Source organism: Piliocolobus tephrosceles, chromosome 10 (genome assembly GCF_002776525.5).
Source record: "Piliocolobus tephrosceles isolate RC106 chromosome 10, ASM277652v3, whole genome shotgun sequence".
In the NCBI taxonomy this organism is placed as follows: domain Eukaryota; kingdom Metazoa; phylum Chordata; class Mammalia; order Primates; family Cercopithecidae; genus Piliocolobus; species Piliocolobus tephrosceles.
Genome location: NC_045443.1, coordinates 56,804,923 through 56,828,093, shown reverse-complemented (window position 1 = coordinate 56,828,093; position 23,171 = coordinate 56,804,923). Strand labels below are relative to the sequence as shown.

General features: G+C 39.3%; 1 protein-coding gene across 3 annotated transcripts in view; it reads right to left on the bottom strand.

Moving 5' to 3' along the window:
- Nucleotides 1-19,921, bottom strand: part of SLC16A7 (solute carrier family 16 member 7) — a 170,342-nt gene extending 150,421 nt beyond the window's left edge. The window contains exons 1-3 of one of the 3 annotated variants that reach the window (XM_023210625.1): nucleotides 19,619-19,835; nucleotides 10,124-10,165; nucleotides 4,219-4,269 (exon numbers count right to left, since the gene is read on the bottom strand). The gene's annotated coding sequence lies outside the window, so the exon portion shown is untranslated. Of the gene's footprint in view, nucleotides 1-4,218; nucleotides 4,270-10,123; nucleotides 10,166-19,618 lie in introns of all 3 variants that reach the window. The other 2 variants (XM_023210626.1, XM_023210624.1) reach the window with 2 other exon arrangements.
- Nucleotides 19,922-23,171: the final 3,250 nt, after the last annotated feature.

The following is a 23,171-nucleotide window of genomic DNA, read 5'->3' as shown; positions in this document are numbered from 1 at the left end:
TGCAAATTTATTTCTTATCTTTATGGAGGTTGGGAGGCCCAAGAGCAAGGCACAGGCAAGTTTAGAATCTGGTGAGAGGCCCTGTCTCTCCTTCCAAGATGGTGCTTTGTTACTGTGTCCTACAGAAAGGAAACACTGCATCCTCAAAAGGCTGAAAATAGAAGCTCAAGAGGCCCAAACGCTGCATGGAACCTCTTTTATTTATTCATTCATTCATTCATTCATTCATTCATTCATTCATTCATTTATTTAAGACGAAGTCTCGCTATGTGGCCCAGGCTGGAGTGCAGTGGTGAGATCTCGGTTCACTGCAAGCTCCACCTCACAGGCTCAAGTGATTCTCCTGCCTCAGCCTCCCTAGTAGCTGGGACTGCAGGTGCCCAGCACCACGCCCGGCTCATTTTTTTTTTTTTTTAATTTTTAATAGAGATGGGGTTTGATCATGTTACCCAGGATGGTCTCGATCTCCTGACCTCGTGATCCACCCTCCTCGGCCTCCCAAAGTGCTGGGATTACAGGCTTGAGCCACCGTGCCCTGCTGGGTCCTCTTTCATATAAGGGCCTGACTCCTATTCATAAGGCAGGAACCCTCACAAACTAATCACCTCTTACTGGCTCTGCCTCATAATGCTATCACAATGGCCATTAAGTGTCAACATGTAGATTTTGAAAAAGACACATTCAAATTACAGCAGCTGTACAGGCAAAGAATATATAATTTCTCAAAGTAAAGTTTGATTATGTAATGAAATAAAGAATTATGGCACTTCAACTGTATTACATTATTCTGATGCCTTTAATAGCATAAAGAACACATACAAAACACTTCATTTGAAATCATTAATGATTTATTACAAGAGATGGTCATTTTCCGGAGCCAATATAGTGCATGTAAAAACGTTTCTTGGCCAGGCACAGTGGCTCATGCCTGGAATCCCAGCAGTTTGGGTGGCTGAGGCAGGTGGATCATCTGAGGTCAGGAGTTAGAGACCAGCCTGGCCAACATGGCGAAACCCCCATCTCTACTAAAAATACAAAAATTAGTAGCACGTATAGTTGCAGTTACTCAGGAGGCTGAGGCACATGAATAGCTTGAACCCAGGAGGCAGAGGCTGCAGTGAGTCAAGATCACACCACTGCACTCCAGCTTGGGTGACAGAGTGAGATTCTGCAAAAAAAAAAAAAAAAAAAAAAAAAAAGGCTCTCACTCCAATAGACTATCTGGGAGCACATGCTGCATCAGGACCAGAATGGACCTGCCATTTGTAGATCATATTTGTTTCATTCAGTAAGGGTTTTAACAATATTACTCTTCATAATCTTAGCATGTTCTTCATCATCTTGTATCTCTAGTTCTGCTTTTATGAAAGAAACCATATTCATACAGAAATACCTCATTTACATAACTTTTTGTTTGAATTGTTGGTCATAGACTCTTAGCTTTGGTAAATTACAACTTAAATATTGATTGCCTAAAACACAGATGTTCCATGCTCTTGAGCAAACCATAAAAGTTCTCAATTAACAATGAAGTATTTCCTTTTCTTCCCCATCATCTCTCTCCTATAAAATACCACTGAGTGGGTAGTATGTATCTTCTACCTGATAGTCTTCCCACACTTCCTTGATTGTGTATCTTTTCAGAGTCAAGGAAGAGATATTTTAGTTCCCAATGCATGGATCAGATTCTCTTGTCAACTGTAAAGTTCCACTCATACTGTAATACTATTAGACACTACAAAACTTTGCTGTACACTGAATATATATGTCCCCAAAACTAATATGTTGTAACCTAACTCCTAACATGATGGTATTTGGAGATGGAGCCCTTGGGAGGTGATATAATCTGGTTGTGTCCCCACCCAAATCTCATCTTGAATTGTAGTTACCATAATCCCCACATGTCATGGAAGGGACCTGGAGGGTGGAATTTAATCATGGGGGCAGTTTCCCTCATGTTGTTCTCATGATAGTGAGTGAGTTCTCATAAGACCTGATGGTTTTATAAGGGGCATTTCCCCCTTTTGCTCAGCACTTCTTCCTGTCATCATATGAAGAAGGATGTGTATGCTTCCCCTTCCACCATAATTGTAAGTTTCCTGCGGCCTCGCAGCTGTGAGGAACTGTTGGTCAATTAAACCTCTTTCCTTTATAAATTACCCAGTCTGGAATATGTCCTTATAGCAGCACAAATTAATACAGTAAATTGGTACCAGGAGTAGGGTGTTGCTGTAAAGATACCTGAAAATGTGGAAGCGACTTTCAAACTGGGTAATAGGCAGAGGTTGGAACAGTTTGGAGGGCTCAGAAGAAGACAGGGAGATGTGGGAAAGTCTGGAACCTCCTAAGACTGTTGAATGGCCTTGACCAAAATGCTGATAGTAATATGTACAATGAAGTCTGGGCTGAGGTAGTCTCAGATGGAGACAAGGAACTTGTTAGGAACTGGAGTAAGGGTCACTCTTGTTATGCCAAGAGACTGGTAGCATTTTGCCCCTGCCCTAAAGATCTGTGGAAGTCTGAACTTGAGAGAGATGATTTAGGGTTGTCTGGTGGAAGAAATGTCTAAGTAGCAAAGCATTCAAGAGGAAGCAGAGCATAAAAGTTTGGAAAATTTGCAGCCTGATGATGTGATAGAAAAGAAAATCCCATTTTCTGGGGAGAAATTCAGGCAGGCTGTAGAAATTTGCATAAGTAACAAGAAGCCAAATGTTAATCACCAAGACAATGGGGAAAATGTTTCCTGGGCATGTCACAGACTTTCATGGCAGCTCCTCCTAATCACAGGTGTGGAGGTCCAGGAGGGAAAAATGGTCCTGTGGTCAGGGCCCAGGGACTTCTGCTCTATGCAGCCTTGGAACATGTTACCCTGCATATCAGTTGCTTCAGCTCCAGCCATGGCTTAAAGGGGTCAAGTTAGAGACAAAGCCATTGCTTTAGATAGGGCAAGCCCCAATCCTTGGCGTCTTACACGTGGTGTTGCACCTGTGACTGCACAGAAGTCAAGGATTGCAGTTTGAGAACCTATGCCTAGATTTCAGAGGATGTATGGAAATGCCTAGATGTCGAGGCAGAAGTTTGCTTCAGAGGCAAGGCCCTCATGGAGAAACTCTGCTTAGGACAGTGAGGAAGGGAAATGTGGAGATGGAACCTCCACACAGAGTCCCCACTGGGCACTGTCTTCTGGAGCTGTGAGGAGAGGGCCACCATCCTCCAGACCCTAGAATTGTAGATCCACTGACAGCTTGCACCATGTGCCTGGAAAAACTGCAGACACTTAATGCCAGCCAGTGAAAGCAGTTGTGACAGGAGCTGTATCCTGCAAAGCCACAGGTGTGGAGCTGCCCGAGGCTGTGTGTGCCCATGCTTTGCATCAGCATGACCTCTATGCAAGACATGGAGTCAAAGGAGATCATTTTGGAACTTAAGGTTAAATGACTTCCCTATTGGATTTCAGATTTGCATGGGGCCCATAACCTCTCTGTTTTAGTCCATTTCTCCCATTTGGAATGGGTGTGTTTACTCCTATTGTATCTATTAATAGAAAGTAACCAACTTGCTTTTGATTTTACAGGTTCATAGGCAGAAAGGATGGCCTTGTCTCTGATGAAACTTTGGACTTGGAATTTTGAGTTAATGTTGGAATGACTTAATACTTTGGGGGACTGTTATAAGGGCATGATTGTGTTATAAAATGTGAGGACATAAGTTTTGAGATGGGCCAGAGGCAGAATGATATGGTTTGTCTGTGTCCCCACCCAAATCTTCTCTTGAACTGTAGTTCCTAGAATCCCCACATGTCATGTTAAGGACCTAGTGATAAATAATTAAATCATGAGGCAGTTACCCTCATGCTGTTCTCATGATAGTGAGCAAGTTCTCACAAGGTCTGATGATTGTATAACAGGCTTCCCCCTTTGCTCAGCACTCATTTCTCTCTCCTGCTGCCATGTGAAGAAGGACATGTTTGCTTCCCCTTCTAACATCACTGTTAAAGTTTCCTGAGTCCTCTCCAGTCATGCAGAACCGTGAGTCAACTAAACATCTTTCCTTTATAAATTACCAAGTCTCATATATGTCCTTATAGCAGCATGAGAACAGACTAATAGAGGAGATGATTGGGTCCTAAGGGTAGATCCCTCATGAATGGAATTAGTGACCTTATAAATGAGACCTAGTATAACACTGCTATCTGTGAAGCAGAAAGGAGGCCCTCACCAGACACTGAATCTGCCACCAGCTTGATCTTGGACTTGCCAGCCTCCAGAGCTGTGAAAAAAAAAAAAAATTCTGTTGTTTATAAGACACTCAGTCTCTGGTGTTTTGTTATAGCAGCCCAACCTAAGACAAAACATAAACAAGACATACGGTCATTCAACTCAGCTGCCTCACAGTTAGAAACATATATTATCTCAATTATGTATTTCAGGACAGTGTATTACTATTAAAGAAACATGTTTTTAAATATGTATGCTGGGACAGCATTACAGCACTATCTTTATGTTTCCTATCAGAGGGCTACAGTTAAGAGCTAGACTGTTTATAATGAGGGACTTCCTAAATCTTCTGGAATAGGTTTAAGATGAACTCTTACACTGAATTTCAAATTATAATGAAGTTCTGGTATTCTAACGAACAAATTATTAAGGTTTTAAGGTTTTTTTTTTGTAGTCATTCTCATTAAAGTATAATTGGAGCTAAATACACCTATTTAATAAAGTATAATCAAGTACTCAAAAAAGAAAACAATATCAAATCCCAATTATTTAAATGTAGCCCTAATCCAATAACATTATCTGTGTCTACTTGCTTTCTTGATACTAGCATCAATCCCAACATAAAATTTATAAGGTTAACACTTTTGAAAGAGGAACTGTATATGTGGAAGAGTCACAAAGTAAAGTATTGCCAACATTTTTCTCCTTTATATTTGAGACGGAGTCTCGCTCAGTCGCCCAGGCTGGAGTGCAGTGGAGGGATCTCCACCCAGTGCAAGCTCCGCCCCCCGGGGTTCATGCCATTCTCCTGCCTCAGCCTCCCGAGTAGCTGGGACTACAGGTGCCCGCCACCTCGCCCGGCTAGTTTCTTTGTATTTTTAGTAGAGATGGGGTTTCACAGTGTTAGCCAGGATGGCCTTGATCTCCTGACCTCGTGATCCACCCGTCTCGGCCTCCCAAAGTGCTGGGATTACAGTTACAGGCGTGAGCCACCGCGCCCGGCCTCTCGTTCTTTTAAGTTTGCCTTTTGTTTCTTGAAAAAGACTTCCAGGTGTAATTCTGACATTTAAAAATATGATGATTTTTATTTTTAGCTACCACATTTTAAAAGAACAGAATCCTAAATATTTCTCTTGCTGCCCTGTAATTTCCCTCTTCTATAAACTGTGTGTGCAAAGAGAGAGGATTCCACTCTACCTGGGAAGAAAACATGTACTATAAGGGAAAATACGGATTTTGGAAATAAACCTTTGTTTCCTAACCAGCCAGAGCCATCCTAAATTGGAGATAGCAATGCCCAGGTAATAGAGATGCTGAGGTTGCCAGGGAATGATTCAGGATTGCATGAGGTGATGCTGTAAACTGCATAACTATATGTTTGGCACACACTTAGCACCAAGTTTGTCACCTGCCTTCACTTTCTCTTTTCTCATTCCAAAAATCTGAGTGTATAAACCCTTTTGCAAATCCTTCTGACACCAAGAGAGTACCAAAAAATCATATATTTAAATTTAGGTTTTATAGACCACAAGTGGTTATCTGAATGCATAACTGAGCAAGCATTAAGTATTGCTGCTTCAAGACAAGAGCTAATAGAATAAAAGGACTAATAAAATGTAAAACAATTTAAAATAGCTCATAGATTTTAAAAGTTGGATAGAAGTGTTACAAAATTGGCTCAGAAACCAACACCCTAAATATGGCACTTTGACATTCAGAAGGAACCACAAGGTCTCTCTCACCTTCTCCACCCTCCACCATCCTCAACACTCCAAACCCCTATCTATCCATGCCCCCTTCCCCCCACATCTCTCAATCTTCTATGTCTCCCAAAGCACAGAATGAAGTTGTTCTCTAAGTCGCTTACCTGCCTAAAGTCCAAATATGCCAAAGAATAAAACAATTACCGCTGGTCCCTTCCCTGAGTTTTCATTAACTGAACTCATATCGCAGAAAGGAAGACTGAAGTCCGTCAATAAAGCAGGACAGATTTTTGTCATTGACAAAATTTTGTTAATGACAAAAATCTTGTTGGTTCTTTGGTACAAATGGCCTTTGTCCCAGGACACTGTATGTTCTTCAAGCCTATTGAATTCCCCTAAAAATCATTTAGTATCTCCCTAAAATCATCCATCCTTTGCCATCTTCCATTCCCCTAGGAAGTAGGTTATATAAGCATCTGTACTACATTGGGATACTGGGCACTCACAAGGTGATTCTTCCCTGGGCATGATAATAAATTGCATGCCTTTTCTCCACTAATCTATCTTTCGTGAAATGATTTTTCAGCAAACCTTCGGAGGGTAAAGGGGAAATTTCCCTTGGCCCCTATATAATATTCACACTTAAAAAGTAACTGAGCAAATATACATAATAATTTTGATCATAAATGCTGAAGTATCCCAATGAACAGTCATAATTAGGTTTCTAGGCATTTAAATATTTGTCGGTGACATTTTTTTTGGAAATGTTTCTTCCCCACCTTTATTTGGAACATTTGAAAATAAATGTAGAAAATGGATTCAGGTATCTTAATGAGGTAGAGTAACAAATTTGTGTTATTAACAAAAATAAAATGAAAACAAATAAAAATACACATTTCCTCATAGAAGTATTTATTTCTTAAATTAACAGCATATATTACTTAGAAATTTAATGATAAAAAGGAAATAATTGTATATGAGCCTTAGATCTGATATCTATAAATCCTCCTGTACCAGGATATTACTGTGTTCAATTAATGCTCTCCCCACGGCACAAGAGGCCAGGTTACTTTTACACAAATGCTACCTAATGTGGCCTACAGGGAACACAGACTTATATTTTCTTCAGTTATCTGTGGCTTCCTCTGAATTATTCACCTTTTCCTATCTACTTATTAGTTTGTCATATCCATTAGTGATATTCAAACAATTCTGCAGTTTCTGCCCCTTTTTCAGTTCAGAACAAGAAGCTGATAGGAAGTTGCATTGATTCTTTCTTTTTCTTCTGGAAGCTGTCACTACTTCATGAAAATGCTTTCAAGCACTTTACTGCTACATCAAAGACACTGTGCAACAGGTAATAGATAATGAGCACCTATATGAATATTATGAACTGATACTACAGGAAAAGGAGAAAATTACAAATGACTGAATGTTAAGAGGCAAGGTAAAGAGAAAAAGAGTTGTGGACAGAAAGTGACAAAGAAACAGAGAGGATGCAGAACGTTATAGTTCCATAAAAAATCAGTATATTCGATAAAAATTTGCAGAACCATTTGTACTAAGAGCTAACATAACTTTTTAAAAAATGGCACAATGCTTTGAATAGAAAAGAATTAAGCCACATGATAGAACAAATTGGGATATTCATTTATACAAACTTCTGAAAGTACATTCCTAACTATGTTCTAGCTCAAAAAGGTTTTCATTCTAAGAGTCCATTTCTGGATGCTATTGGATAAAGAGGATCTACTTACTAGTTTTGTAGACTTATGTCAATTACTTGATACATCTGTTTCCTAGTATTCTCTGTTACAAAAATGGAAATAATAACATCTGCCTCATTTGACTACTGCAAGTTTTTAATGAGATAAGGTATGAAAAGCTCTGGGGACACTGTTGGTACTTAGTTGTATGCTCAGTATCTAGTATTTATTATAAATAGTGATTAGAAAAAAATATTAGTGTTATATCCAGCATTCCCTCATGTTATGAAAATAGAGACATAGATCAGTGACTTTCCACATGGATTATATTTTAGCCTTACAGATTATTGAGTAAAATACAACTTTTAAGTAGTTAGTTTATTCAAATGTTTCATCAAGTTTAAGAATCAGTGTTCCAGATACTTACAAAAGAATTCATAGACAAATGGTTATAGCATTATATAAATTATATACAATAATATGATCCTTATTCTTCAGCAGACTTAATTTATCTATCAGTGTACTTTTGATTTTGAGTTCTGTGGCACTTACTATGACAAGCTCCTCTCTTAACTAAAGACTACCCATCTCTCAGCTCCAAAATAAATTTCACTTGTTTCACTAATGCCTTCTTTGATTCCTCCATCAGAAAGCAAAGTATCTTCTGAAATTCTAAAGCAGGATTAAATAAATATTTTTTTTTCGCTAAAGTGCCAGATATTAAAAATTTAGGTTTTGCAGGCTAAGTCACAACTACTCAACTTTTCCCGGCAGCAGGAAGGCAGCCACAGAAAACAGGAAAACAAACAGGTATGGATATATTCCAAAAACACTTTATTTACAAAATCAGGCAGTGGTCTGGATTTGGTCCAAGGGGTTATAGTTTGTCAACTTCTGTCCTAGAATATCATGTTCTCTATCATTAATTTTGACACCTATCCTACTCTGGGTTGTGGCTTTAATTAGTGTGTGTGTGTGTGTGTGTGTGTACATTTTAAAAATGGCACAATGCTTTGAATAGAAAAGAATTAAGTCACATGATAGAACAAATTGGGATATTCATTTATATAAACTTCTGAATGTTACATTCCTAACTATGTTCTACCTCAAAAAGTTTTTCATTTTAAGAGTCCATTTCTGGATGCTATTGGATAAAATGGATATATATACACACACATATATATACACAGACATATATATATATATACACATATATATATTTAGTATCTCCCTAAAATCATATATATACACACATATACATATATACACACACACACATATACACACATATATAGTCACACACACACACACGCACAATATCTCTAAAATTTCAGTCTCCTTTGGAGGATGACAGTCAGAAAAGATGTCTTATACATATTTGTCCAGGTATTTTTGCAGAGTACTTCATATAGCAATGCTTAATTATTTACTGACTTGAATTTATTTAAGGTATGAGAGCCAAGATCTAGTTGTCATTAGCATCTTACCTGTACTGAAACACTGGCTGAGGCATTGACTCTTGGGGTGCTATAATGGCTGGCCTCATCTTGCTGAGTCCTTATTCTCCCTACCTGTAAATGAATATAATCTATCCTACATGACAATATGAGGATTCAAAATACTATATATAAAACAGAAAACACACAGAAGACACTTAAATGACATCAATAATTATGTTGGCATATGTTTTAATTGGAACAAATATCTCTAAGTCATTATAACAGAATGATTATTGTCTTGCTCTTTGCGGCAGTTTTCAAACGTGCTTATGTGCGCTATCACGTCTAAATGGAATTGCCATCTTAAAATTCCCTTAGGTTGTATTCCCAACTGGTATTACTAACTTTATAGCTAAGTGAAAATTTCACCACTTAAACATTTTTGCAGCATCAATATCAGCACTTAAATCTCCTCATATATGTGCCAGAAACTAGCATTTTATCTATCTTGAAAAGATCCACATTATTTTAATATTTGTTTATTTTCTGACCTTCCTACTTGGGTCATGCTGGGAGTACCAATATTATAACTCATAAATGCTTTTGCACAGAATAGAATGCCTCAGGAGTAAAGAAGTTCTGCCTCAATATATGACAAAAATAAAGGTAGAGATAAAAATTACATTATTATGATTATCATTTATTGGCTACCTACATTATTTCTCCAACAACTCATAAAATAAATTTTATTATTTCCAAAATGAGAAAACTGGGCTCTAAAAGTTACATAACTTGATTTTGGTCAAACAGCTTAGAAGTAGCTTAGCTGAAATTTCATTGAGGTGTATCTATCTGTCTTCAAAGTCTCTGATCTGACATGTGACACTGAGATTGAAAAAAAGGAGAAGAGAATAAAAAGATAACTACAGAATAAGACTGACTACATAGAGAAGATGACATGAGAGGTCTACAAAAAAAATTGGCTCAAGGACATGAATTGCTTAACCTTGCTTTGAGATGTTTGATATCTGGGTAACTCAAGACTAAAAAGGACTTACCTGTTCTATTTACAGCCATTTCTCTAACATCCAAAACAGTGTCTGGAACACAGCAGGGGAATAAATAGTTGTTAAAGTATTGCATTCTATGGCTTAAAATATGTCAGAGGCTTTTTTCAAAATCCCACTTCACTGTGAATTTGATATATACTCATCTGTGAGAATTCTCCAGACCCTACTCTATCCATGCACTCACTGATACCCACAGCATAGGGCTTCCATGGGAGTCTTGCCACTTCTCACGCATTCTATCCCTACAACCTTGCAAACTGAGTTATAGGAATGACATCCAGGATTTACTGTTCCTTTGGTCCCTACTGGTTCTCCAGCCTCCTTGAATCCATAAGAGGTTGTTACTTTCTCTAAGCTTCCTAGCTTGGTTCTAGGTAACTCCTTCAAATAGTAAGGAAGCCTTATCTTTCCTGTTGACTTTGTGTTGTAACAGACCCAAACTCATTATACCTGATTAGCCTCCATTTTAAGAGATATTTATCAGACTTTGCCTGTAATCCCAGCACTTTGGGAGGCCAAGACGGGAGGATCAAAAGGTAGGAGATCAATACCATCCTGGCTACACAGTGAAACCCCGTTCTCTACTAAAAATACAAAAACAAAACTTAGTCAGTCGTGGTGGTGGGCGCCTGTAGTCCCAACTACTCAGGAGTCTGAGGCAGGAGAATGGCGTGAACCCAGGAGGTGGAGCTTGCAGTGAGCTGAGATCGGGCCACTGCATTCCAGCCTGGGCAACAAAGCGAGACTCTATCTCAAAAAAGAAAAAACAAATTATCAGACTTTTCCCCCCGAGAATATCTTAAAATTTACTGCAGCATGAAATACTTTAAATTAATACTATTGAAAAGGTACATTGTGTTCAACAGATTAAAATCCAGACCCTTCCAATGATAAGATGTGTAACCTTGGGCAAAATACTTCACCTCTGTTCTCTACTCTGCCCATCTGTAAAATAAGGATAACAATAATGCTTCCTCATAAAGTTGTGAGGATTAAATTAATTAAAACATGTAAGGTATTAAAATGATACCTGACATATAGAAATGTCAACAAATGTAAGTTATTCTTACTTAAAGCTTATCTTCATAACTTTACTTAATAGCCACTTATTTGGTCCAATGTCTTTAAATTCACTTATTATACACAAAAGACATATTTGTTGTTTTACTACTTACGGCATTAATCTATAAAACAGTATAATTTTACTGAGTGGCTAATTTCTAATTATAATCAAAAGTTAAAGTGAGCTTTCCTATTCCTCCAGTGGTTTATTCATTTATTTATTTATTAAACTGTGGGCACAGAAAGGAAAGTTCAGCCCTAAGATAACTATGGGATTCTCCCAGAGGTAGATCTCTATGTATACCTTGATTTCCCACTCTGAATTCACCTGAAGAGATATTGACAAGTTACATCATGAACAATAGTTCCAATATTTACATTAAAAACCATTGTTATCCTTGAAGTATTCTATGCATTTGTGGACCTTCCTAAACCTGAAACACTCCATGATAGAGCAGCCTTAAATAAAGAACTTAACCAGGTCACATGCAAAAAACAGGAAGAAAAACTGAATATGTTAAATTGATAGAGAAAACAAAAGACATGTGAACTGTCACCACATAGGTACAGTATGTCATTCAAAGAGGAAAGGGATTCATTGCACGTGGCCCCAGGAAGCTGAACAAAGACTCTAGGTAGAAGCAAGAAAATTTCAATCACAAGTAGAACTGCCTTTAAAAGAACAGTCTTCCTCAGTGTGTACACTTAATAGATGGTGGTTTATTGAACATAATGAAAACAATACATAAAAGTGTAAACAGATGTCCTCCAAGTTTCCTGCAACTCTATAATCCACCAAAATGCTAAAGATGACGTAAATATGAATACATTATTATTCCCGACATCTACCACTTTATAGAATATTCAGAAACTGAAAACTTATGTAAAATCAACTATAATAGGATGTTAAGAACAAATAAGACATTGTAAACACAATGTTCCTGAAATTTTAGGAAAATTATTCTACCTATCCAGAGGCGTCAGAGGAAAATTTGAATGTGGTGTTTCAGTTCAGTTTAGAAGGTGAGGTTAGAGCTAGAAATGGAAATAGTGGGAAGTTAGATTCATTTCAAGATAAAAGAACAGTATGACCAAAGATTTGGCAGTAGGGAGTAGTATGAGAATGGACAAGGCATGGGGACAGTTCAATGTGAGTTGAGTATGATGGTAGTGGGAGATGAACATGAAACAGCTATTTGGAATTACATCCAAATGTAATGAAGGGACTAAAATGTCAGTCCTTGGACCTAGGTGGTGGGAGTGTTAGTTAATGGAGGTGTGCTTCAGTGAGAGTATCTGATACCATGTACAGAATTAAATGGTAGGGTGAGAGACCAGAGGTACGAACACCCACTAAGAGACTATTACATGACTGCAGGTAGTATGTCAAAAGCACCTGAAACCTCTGGCAACAACAGAATAAAAGGAAATAATTTTAAAAAATTATTTCAGATGTACACAAGTCCAGAGAAAGCTTCTACGTTAGAATACTGCCGAGAGCAACATGAAGAATTGAGGGCGACAGAAAGAAAGAAGACAAAAAGGAAGGAAGAGATCACAGGATACTGGAAGTATCAAAGGCACAGTAAAGAGAAGCTGTCCTGCAAACATCTAGAAATGTCTGAAAATGCCTAAAAGTTGAGGGAAGGTCAGGACTGCAGCAAATGGCTTGGGAGTTATTCCTACTGAGGTGAAAGCAGAGGTCAAGAGCAGATGAGCTTTGTTAATCAACAGAATGCAGGCTAAAGAAAAGCCCGGCCAGGCTCAGTGGCTCATGCATATATTCCCAGCACTGTAGGGGGCCAAGGCAGGCAGATCACTTGATGTCAGGAGTTTGAGACCAGCCTGGCCAAATAGTGAAACCCCATCTCTACTAAAAATACAAAAAATTAGCCAGGCGTGGTGGCGGGCGCCTGTAGTTCCAGCTACTCAGGAGGCTGGGGCAGTAGAATCACTTGAACTCAGGAGGTGGCGGTTGCAGTGAGCTGAGTTCACCTCATTGCATTCAATCTGGGTGTCACTACGAAACTCTGTCTCAGCAACAACAACAAAAAAGCCCAAAACAGAAACTGGGGAACACATACTTATATTGAATAGGAGGTGAAAGGCGAGCTGGAGAAGCAGCAGTAAATGAGCAGTAAGAGAAGTAACAAAATAAAGAACACATGAAAGCCAAAACAGAAGTTCAAGAAGCATTAGCATAACACTGCCAAAGTTTATTGACAGTCCAAAGCAAATAATCTGGAGTCTAGGAGGTCAATGATGCTCGGATTATTAAAGTTAACAGTTGTTATGCCTTAGTAATAAAGAACTCATTGTTTCAAAACAAAATATTTTAATATAAGGGTATTATTTTCATCCTTTAATGAAAGGCAAAATAATTTTGAAAGTACTTTGAAAGTACTCTGATCCCAAATAGTTTTTTAAGCAATCTCAATTTGATCTTATTGGCCAATAGTTTTCAAGCATATCGATCACCATTCCACCACAGGTATCTTAAAATGTAGACAGACATTTTTGACTGTTACAATGACTAAGGGAAAGCCACTGACTTACAGAAAACAGAGATAGATCATTGTTATGGACTTACTGTGTGCCTCCAAAATTCATGTTGAAATCCTAATCCCCAAAGGAGTGGAATTAAGGTGTGGGGAATTGGGGGGTTAAGTAGGTCATGAGGATGGAACTCTCATGAATGTGATTAGCACCCTTATAAAAGAGAGCTCTCACTCTCATCCCACCATGTGAAGATATAAGAAATCAGCAGTCTATAACCCACAAGAAGCCTTCACCAACACCTGCACCATGCCAGCACCCTGATCTCAGATTTCCAGCCTCTAGAACTGTGAGGAATAAATTTCCGTTGTTCATAAGTTACCTAGTCTATAGTTTGTTATCGCAGCCCAAATTTACTACGAAAGGTCACAGACACCCAATGCTCTGCAATGAAAGAGACAGTCCTACACAATGAAGAAGTGTCCCACTCCAAATGCCAATAATCCCACCTGTTGAAAAATACTGTCACTGACTGCTATTTATCACTGAATTTGCCTTTCACATATTTGAGAAGAATTGATGGAACTTCAAATCCTAGAATTTTTGAAAATCATTTTTAAAATGAGATAAATAGTAACATCCCTTTGAAACTTATCAAATGTATGCTTTGTAGTTTTATCGTTTATTCTTATCTAATCTAGTTACAAAAGATACAGCTCTTCAAGTTAATTACATACTAGGGCAGCTGCTTTGTATAAAGTACCATTCTTTTACATATTAGCTTCAATAAAAATCTGATTAGAGATACTGACTAATTAATAAAGATACATATTGTGCTAGGTGGAGAAACAGCAAATGCTTGTAATAAAATGCTTTCTACAAAATACCAACATTTTATATAGATCTTTATTTATCCAAACAAACATTTCATTTGTGTTCACCACTTACACAAAATATTTTCTATTGAAAGTTGCTACTTTAGTGCCAAGTATTATATAAAACTAATCACCAGACTCTATAATTGAACCACATAGACATTTTTGTAGAACTATTGTAACTGCACAAAACCTTTAATGGAAATACCTTTAGGCCGGTATCTTGTAGCTGTCGTTCAATTGTCCCGTAGGATTTTCATGAGGTCCTTTGAGACTTCAATGAATATTAATGAAAACATTTGCAGGAGTTTTAGTATTAGGTGCGAAAAATTATTTCTAAAAATATTTGCTTGATTTGTCAACACTGATATTTGTGAATATGTTGAAATTGTCTATAATGCACCCAAGTCCCAGTTAGTCCAGCTCCAGCTAGACTAGTTTTATTATAGTCAACTCCAATTTGTTTAATTTTCTCCCATATTTTTAATGATTACAGTTGATATCTAAATGCACAGACCCTCCACTTATTTACTAATTACCAAATACATGTGGTAAGTGTTATTTATTCCTCTCGACAATTGTCCATTTTAAGCTAGTCTCTCAAATTATGATTTTAAATAGCCGGATCTCTCACATACGTAGACTCGGCCCCTGGATTCACCATTTAAAGGAGCAATTGAGAAAATGAAGCTTTTTCACAAGTTAAAAAAAAAAAAAAATTCCATTATTCACTGAGAACTAGTGTGCAGTTGTTTCCCAAGGTATTTCTTAATCACTTTGATCCAAACAGTTTTGAGAAAGCCTGGGACAAACCAGGATGACCTCTCAAAGGGAGTCCACTTAATAGTTTATTATGCAATTCAACTTTGTTGTGCTGTCTAATGGAAAGTTCGGCATTTCAGAGTTTCCAAAAATCTACTAAAAATAAGCCAGTGATGCTCATGACAAACTAAAACGTGTAAAGTCAAATATTTAATATCTAACACTAGTTACTGAGTTATTTCTATGCATGGGCTCAGCACAGTGCTATTTCCCAGATATTAACTCATTCAATGTTTACAACCAACATATAAAATTGGTTATTATTCCATTTTTACACATGAAGAAACTGAGACTTAAAGAGGTTTAGCAACTTGTCTTTGTTGATAAGTGGCAAAGCTAAGATCAAAACCCAGACAGGTTGGACTTCAGAGCACCTCCTCTGCCCTATCCTGTCCCAAGTACCAGCTCTACAGGGGTTCCCAGATGAATCAGATATACTATCTACTCGCAAGGACCATGTAGCCCAGGAAGAGAGACAGGATGCCTTCCCAAATAATTGTAATTCAAGGTAATAATGTAAGAATCAGCCTAAGAGAAGCCTAGATCAAGTTACGAAGTAGTTCAGATGAACACAGATTACTTCAAGATGTGGAAACCAGGAGGGTACTTTTTATTTGGGATGGGCTGGAGGGAGGAGAGGAACAAAGAGCAATAAAAGAATGTAATTACTCTTTGCTGCATGCCACTCCATTTATCAGATACAGTATGAAACAGCTTTGTTATCTTCTTTGGTGTTCAGAACAACCATACAAGTACTACTACCACAACACTGCATAAGACAAAGCCAGTCAGTGGCTTAACTAAAATTTAAATACAGTGCCCCTGCATTACTGTCTGCCCTTTTAATTTCTTCTTTCTTTCTTTAATTTTCTTTTTTTCTTTAATTTCTTTCTTTTTTTCTTTTTTCCTGTCTACCTTGAGTAGGTCACTCTTTGATGTTTGCACTTCATAGGCACCTTTTGCTAATTTGTCAGACCAAAGAGAATATTTTCCTATTTCGCACAAATGAGCATCATAAACTAGATGATTAGATGCAAGACAAGGAAAAGGAATCCTCAAAAGAGCCTCAAATATTCTGTTCCCAGGGCAGAGTTCATGCTGGATTTCCTGCCAGATTCAGAGTTGAAGGCAGGAGACACTTGGCTTGCTAATTTTTATTTCCTCCTCTCCCCACTTCCCTCCAGTTCGGCCTCCCTCCCCCTTTCCTTCTTTCTATAATCAGTTGTTCTGAACCATGATATGCCAGACACTGTACTGGGCTATGGAGAAAACAACAGGTAAGATCTTTGCTCTTATTTACCTTCACACAAGGCAGAAGCTATATTACATAGTGCTTAAAGCCAAACAGATCGCATGGATTGCTGGTCCCAGCCCAGCCACTTACTGGGTGTACCAGCTGAATAAGCTATGAAACTTTCTGGGCCTAAATTCTTTGTTCTGTAAATATGGATATGGACAGATCTACCTCACAGGGTTGTTACGTGCTATCAGACAGTAGTAGCACAGTGCCTGGAATATGGTGAGCATTACAGAGTTGTCATTATAGTCATTATGTACTACAGTTACTTTATACTCTTAGGAGTGAGTGGATTGGTTTGTCCAAGGTGTAGCAGAAACTGCAGCTCAAACTCTTCTCTCAAACGATGGAAACCAATTCATTGACAAAGATAGTCTTCAGAGAAGGATCATCCTCCCCTCCTAACATGAAGAAAAGTCCTTCATTACCTGTTTTTATTCATTAAGGATCACTATTAATGAACAAAAAAATGGGCTGAATACAGGTTCCTGAGAAAAGACACTCTTCTCAAATTTGCCTTTTAGCAGATCTTGCCAACATTTCTTACAACTGCAGCATTCCTTTCAAGTTATTTGGGATATATGTTTCTTCCATCAAGAGGTGAAAAAAAGGGACTAAAAGCCAAATGGGATATGAGAAAGATTAATCTGGATGACTGCCTATATGAGAATTTCTTGAGAACAGAATTCCAGCCTCATTCATCTTGGTAATCCTGGTAGGGTGTCTAGACTGATTATAGGGGCTCAAATACAGCCTGTCTATATTCTAGGTGTTTACCACACACTTTAGTCTTCCCAACAGCATTTCAGAGTGTGTACCACCAATCTCATGTTATAGATAAGAAAAAGGTAAAGCCCTGATTGTTAAACAATTACTCAACCTTACAAAAGTGCAGAACCAATCTGTTCTAAAGTTAATTCCCTTTTTCCATGTGAATGTCTCAAAAATGTTTGGTGAATGAATACAGAATTAAAATCAAATTCTGAAGATGCCTTTTATTTCAGATCCATGATCCAGGAATATGACTCTAGACAAGGGAGGTTTCTTTAGGTAATGTTTCTCTCCTTCCCTTTAAAAGAGCTCAAAGCCAAAAATATAAGCCAGACATTATCAAAGAGCACATGAATGTCTAGAAATAAACTGAGCATTTATAGAAGGATACACTAATTTGAACTTTGGGAAACAGGTGTTAAAATTTCAGATCACTTAATATTAAAACATGCCTTGGGGGAAAAAAGGTAATATGTAACTGCAAACTGTTGATGTATTTGCAAAAAATAGTTTCTGACTTTGTAAGTTGTTACACAATACACTGAGTTTCTTATGGTTATAATCTTTCCTTTCCACTGAGATCATTCAGTCCCTCACTTGGATTGCTTTAAATGTAATGTGCTCAGTTAGAAGTAGAAGCTGGAGTTAGGATTGCTTCATCAGGGCTAAATATTAGTCACTTTGCTCAACCCTCATTTGCCCTCTGCAGCCCCCACCCAACTCTCATTTTTCAGCCACACTCCACCAAATGCATACTTAGTACTTGTGGTTCCACTGACACAACACATTCAAGCTAACCTGTCTGTGGAAAGTTGGCAACCCTCTGAGTTCAGACTGGGGTTAGCCATGAAGCATGGAGTGACAGGAAATGGCATCCAGTAGTCACTCCTTCCTCTGGTCCAGTCTTTTTCACATCACCTTCATCACTGCCCGCTATTTTATTCCTCTGCTGCGTCTCCTTTGGGACCCAAGAGGGAAGAAGGACATGAAATACAGCTGTCCTAATGCCACTAACCAGCCCTCACGCAACGCAGCCTAGTCCTACTTATTTATCCAGGAAACGCAATCAAAAAACAATTATAGAGAAACCACTCCTCATTTCCTCTTCTATGTCTCGTGTGTGTATGTGTGTGTGTGTGTGTGTGTGTGTGTAAAATTTCAATGTCCCTGGAATTGGAACTACAAAAGTCCCTCCTCAGCCCTACCGGGAAAGTGGTATTGGGCACGACTGCCCTTTCCAAGGCAGTCTGCAATCGTTTTCGCGGAAGTAGAGAAAAGCGGGTAGAGAAGGGAGCTGCGATGCAGCATCCGTTGGGAAAACAGTTCGCACGTGAGCGGGCTCGCACGTGAGCGGGCTCGCAGCCTGTGGCGCCACCTGACCGGGCCTAGTGCCCCCAGTGTGATGCAGTGGCCCAGGAAGCCCAGCAGGCACAGGCCCTCTTGAACCCCTGCCAAGTCAGCGCTCCCTTTCTGCCTGGGCTCAGGCCTCGCCCGCATACGCTTTTCCATCTGCTTCCACCCCTGCCATCCTTCCTGGGGACCAAAAATGAAGAAAGACAACCCCCACGCCCCAATCCCCCGGTATTTCGTCTTCCCCTCGCAGCCTCTTCCTGTCCTGATCATCTGCTCAAAGAGAAGACGTTCCCTACACACACTCTCACCACCCCCACCTCCACCTTCTGTGGCAATGAAGCCACGCTACCCTAGGGGGTTCGGGGGCCGGATGCTGGCAGGGCGCGCACTAGAGACACGCCGCACTGGAAGCAGCCCTCGGAGTCCGGTGAGCCAGGGAGACTGGGATGCACCGCGCCACGCTGAGTCTAGGTGTAAAAGCCGAGAGCGTGGGTACCTCCCGGCCGAAAGCACGCGGGGCGTTCCTTGCCCGGGACCCCGCGCACGCCCAGCAGCTCCCGGGCCGCTGTCGGCGCTCACTGGCTGACGCGAGCTCTCCTCCCGCGGCCGCTTCGGGGTTTTTTGTCTATATAAGGGCTCGCTGGCCAACTCTGCGTTGGCACGTTTGTCACAGGCTGGCCATTATTTGCACACACGCGTGCGGCTCCGCGGGCAGCTCGGGTCGCAGACGCAGGCTTTCGCTCCTCTTCGCCTGCGCCTCCTCCTCGTCCTCCTCCTCCGCCCCCCTCCCTCCCCAGCTGTACTTACTTTATCTGGTCTCTGGCGCAGGGTGGGCGCTGCAGCCCTCAGTTCCCCGCAAGCCGCAGCCGGTTCGCCTTGCTGTCAACTGGTGAATGGAATTATTTATTTATTTATGGCCCCTGACGTGTCCTCGCCCGCCACAGCCAGCGGAAAAGGAGGCGGCGGCGGGAAGCGGAGGCGCGGCTGCTGAACGCCCTTGTGGGTGCAGAGGAGCGCGCGCCGGGGGTGGGGGCCGGACAGACTGCGGTGGAGGCTGGCCCGGGGGGTGGTGGAGGGGAGCCGCCTCCCGGTGCCTGGAGACCGACTGAGCATGCTCCAAGCGGCTGTCAAAGCTATAGGCAATTTCTCTATCGCTCGGGGCACTCCACTTCGGATTTTAGTTTTGACCAAGGAAGAAAGCCAAAAGGCAGGTAGATCTGTCGTTCCTGGTGGGTCGTGACTTGCTGTATCCGAAGTACTCTGTAGCCTGACCTAGGAGTCAGGCATGCGGTAGCTCTGTCTAGATATCCCAGAGAGTTGTGTAATCCATGCATGGGAGAGGAAAGCATGCAAAAAGAGAAGAGTCTGGCCGAACGCAGGGAGAATAGGAGATCCTCACTGTGAACTTGTAGTGAAAGTGTTGAGCCATTTTTCAACTGAGGCCTTTTTGGGAGAAGGAGGTAGTGCACTGTTGGAGATTAGACTCACTAACCAAATCACTTTACAGAAAAAAATAAAATTGACACCATAGGAGGAAGTGCATAGAAAACAGCACCAAAAGATATTAAAAATACGGATTTTTTTTTCAAATCATTTATAAGTAATTCCTTTCATTTTTGGTTTCTCCAATTACTTAGTTCTTCAAACCAGCATTTAGTTATTTGACAACGAATAGTGATAGAGATAATGGTAATTCTGCAGTCATTGGTTTGGTCTCTTCCCCTGTCTAAAATATGCTTCTTGCGAAAGTTGGAAAGAGGAAGGGCTGGAAGAGAACGTTTAACCTACCCTAAAGATTGAGTTTCTTTAATAACTTTAAGTTAAATTGCCACTTTAGAGAAAAAGAAACTATCCAAAAGAATAATTGTAGGTTTTGACTTGGCAGGTCCTATTGCAGTTTGTCTACCAGTTTAACTAGCTTTCTCCTCCTTGATTTCACAATAATCCTTTTAAGATGTGTTCTATGATTCTTCACATTTTACAAATTTATAAAAAGATAGTTAAGTCATTTGGGTAAATTCACACTGTCTTTTGCCGCAGCTAGTCTGTTGTAATGGACAAAATTTGAATTTCAATTTCTGTAGCTATGAAATAAAAGTAATATCAATCTTGGGTTGATTTCATAAGATTTAAGTGAAATAATATACATGAAGTGGCTGGTAGGCATAAGACAAGATGAATAATGGTGATTAATAACTTCAAAATTATTGGAAGATAATTTTATTGAAAGAATATTTGAAAATGAAAAAAAGGCAGAAAATTACAGAAAGGATTTTACATTTTTAAGCTAAAAATGCTTAAAGAGACGTTTGTGTAAGACATAATAGGCATTTTGATAATGATGGAATATCTAGTAGTGACTCTAAATACTTCATTTAATTACAAAAAAGTTAAACATTTCAAAGAAACAACATAAAGGCACATTTCAAGGTCATATTCTTGAGTGTTTGCTATTGACATTTTTCCTGCTCATTCATCACTTTTATTTCCTGTCAAAGAAGAGGAAGAAGACCATATGCTTTCTGAATTTCGATCCTATTCTCCCTTTTCTTTCTCTTTGATTTTTCTTTTGTGTTGTTTTTTTTTCTTATAGTCCCATGTTTTTGACTTGTTTAACCTATTGCTGAATGCCAAACATCACTACTTATAGCATGATATCATAACCTTCTTTTTAAGTCTTGTTTTTTCAACAATTAAAATTCTGGATCTAATTTACCTACTGTCACAGAGTTAGTATTTGGGAACTCATTTCTAAATTGCTTTGTTGTGATAACTAGATGTTACGTAAAATTTCATTTGACTAGAAAGGAATCTGAAAGGAGGGAGAATCAGCTAAGAATAAATTCAGCCAATTTATCCTATTACTTATAGTTTAATATTGTTAAGAAATGGAGAAAAAAATACAATTTAGGGAAAAAACAAGCCATATGATTAGAACTTGGAATGCTCTGGTAAAATGTTTGCCTTGATTTCTTTTCATAAGCTGAAATAACAGTGAGAGAAACAAGTAGCAATACACTTAAAATTCTAGCAACTCATATTCCGCAGATGAGCAAACTGTGAATATGTACATAACATATATACTCATGAAGTCCACATGTCTTTTACTATATACCCACATCCTTGTGGTTTAGGTTCTTTGTCCCTTCTTCATTCCTTAGTCATGCACAATCTTCTCACATTTTTCCGTCTTTTCTCATTCACCACCCTCTTTCCCATATCAAACTTGCCTAAGCCTTTTTTCTTCCTTTAATGCCCAGCAAATATATCATCACTTCTACAGCATTTTAAAGATTCCTTGTTAACAAATAAGGGTTAAGTTCATCTTTCCCTGTGATCCTGCCCATAGAAAATGATTTAGGCCTCTATCTGGGACATTTTCTTTCTGCTTCACATATGACTATATTGTAATATGATTTTTGTTTCTGTAGCCCCAATATATTAGGTTATTTGAAAGTAGAGATGACATTTTATTCATCTCTGGCATTGTCACGGGCCTTTGAACCAGAGCGACTCCATCTTGAATAAGACCTGAGTAAAATGAGGCTGAGACTTATTGAGCTGCATTCCCAGGAGATTAAGGCATTCTTAGTCACAGAATAAGATAGGAGGTTAGCACAAGATACAGGTCATAAAGACCTTGCTGATAAAACAGGTGGCAGTAAAGAAGCCAGCTAAAACCCACCAAAACCAAAATGGAGACAAAAGTGACCTCCGGTCCTCCTCACTCCTCATTATGTGCTAATTATAATGCATTAGGATGCTAAAAGATACTCCCTCCAGTGCCATGACAGTTTACAAATGCCATGGTAAGGTCAGGAAGTTACCTTGTAAGGTCTAAAATGGGGAGAAACCCTCTGTTCTGGTAACCCTCCATTCCTACCCCTTTCCCAGAAACTCGTGAATAATCCATCTCTTGTTAACATATAATCAAGAGGTAATAATAAGTGTTAGCAGCTGAGCAGCCCATGCTGCTACTCTGCCTTGGGTGTAGCCATTTTTTGTTCCTTTACTTTCCCAGTATGCCTGCTTTCACTTTATAGACTCACCCCAAATTATTTCTTGCATGAAATCCAAGAACCCTCTCTTGGGGTCTGGATCAGGGCCCCTTTCTGATAACAGAATCATCTATCATGTAGCACAAATCCTTGCAGAGAGAAAAGTAATTAGTAATGTTTGCTGAATGAAGAAAAGAGATGACAGTGTGGCTGTAGACAACACATATGTGGTAGAAGCTATTGGTGCTCTCAATATCTATGATCTGCGTGGCTACACACTTCCTGGCTTTCCTTGCAGTTATAATGGGACAATGCAACTATGTAGTTCTAGAAGAGTATAAGTGGAAGTGACGTGTAATTTC